Here is a 1,637-nt window from a genome sequence, read left to right as displayed (position 1 = left end):
CAGGACAGCCATGGTGGTTTGGAGGGAATTGCTAGTGGCGAGCGAGGCGTCCGTCCGCCACCTGCATAGCCGTGACAGAGGCCGGCGGGAGGACACCCGCAGAGGCATGGTGGATGGGGTACTGGAAGTTGATCAAGGATGCCGCTGAGCCATCTTTAGGATAGTTAGGCTGCGGCCGCAGCGCGGGGCAGTCTCCGCCATGGCTAAGGCCTGGACCTATTGCTGCGGGCGCCTTACCCTCTCCCACCCTGACCACTTCCCACGGCTGGGGGGGCTCCCCCCAATCAGAAGAAGGGTGGGAGGGACGTGCAACCAGCGGAGGTCTCTCCATTACTCGCTGCCGCAGTGCCCCAGCAGGGGCGGGCATGGTAGGTGGATTCGGCAGCGGCAGGTCGAGGATAGGACTTGGCATGTGGACGCCATGGGGGAGCATGGGGAGGCGTGGGAGCATTGCGAGGAGGTCTCCCCCGACCGCATGTCCCGCCCTGTCATAACTGAGTAGCGGGGACGCTCGAGGAACAAACAGGTCGGAAGCACGGGGAGGGGAAGGATTGGAGAGGACACAGGCGACCACCCTTCGGTCCTGAGATCTAAATATCAGGCTTCCCATGCCGGCATATTGGAGCGGCAGTGTCAAGGGCGCGTTTATGTTTGAACTTGCAGGTAGCCATGCGCCAGAAGAATGGGAAAGTTAAGGGGCGATAGGGCGAGCAACCCAAGGACTAGGGGTGGTGATAGAGGTTTCAGTAAGGCACCAACTGCCGAGGGGCAGTTCCGGCATCCTTTAGTTGCCTAGGATCAAGGGGACAACGGCAGAGGGGAGTTGCAGCGAACAAGGTGAAACCAAATGGGTCAAGGCACAAGCGCAGCCGCGCGCGCAGGGAGTAAGAAGAGGCGCTATGGCGCCACGAGGAGGAATAACCATCTAGGGGCTGGAAACAACACATGCTCGGGGGGGAAAAAGGCCGAGCATGCGGATACATGTGAGGTAGAGGACCACAGGAGACAGCTGACGGTGATGGGCAGAATTGCAAGAGAGTGAAATAGGGTGGTGATCTTCCGCTGACAAAGTGACAAAGAAGTAGAGTGTCCGCAGGGGGGAGAGCTGCGCTCACAGGCATCTGTGCCAAAAGTCAGTTGAGTGAGCATAGCTGCTTGCTGCCAGGCCCAAATGATGGAAGCGGGGGCGGTGGTGAGCCAGGCGGGCAGCTCCGCAGTCCCAGGAGGGCAGCAGAGGGCCGAAGCAAAGAAACGAGCGCACGAAGGAGTCGGGTAGGCCCGGCGGCGACAATCGTGGAGTGGGGGAGTGAAGGACAGCGGATGCGGCCAGGGGCAGGGGCTCCGACGACCCACCCGGCCGTCCCAACAAACCAGTCCAGAGAAGCCGCCTCAGTCTCTGGTCCGCCACTCCTCCGCGCATATGTTGGCGTACCAAAGACTCAGTCGGAGAAAAGCCGCCGGCGAGTTCAGAGTTCGAGTCACTGATGCGCGTACGTGGTGTCTGTCCTGCTCTACTCTTCACTGTGTCCCTGCGTCCTCTGCTCTCCCTCCGGCGCCAGGTGGCGTAGATACCTAGGAAGCGTTCTCGAGCAACCGTGCGCAGCGCGATGTGCGGTCTCTCAGCGGTTGGGGGGGGG

The sequence above is a fragment of the Chelonoidis abingdonii genome, chromosome 7 (assembly GCF_003597395.2).
Source record: "Chelonoidis abingdonii isolate Lonesome George chromosome 7, CheloAbing_2.0, whole genome shotgun sequence".
NCBI lineage: Eukaryota > Metazoa > Chordata > Testudines > Testudinidae > Chelonoidis > Chelonoidis abingdonii.
This window is presented reverse-complemented; position numbering follows the sequence as displayed.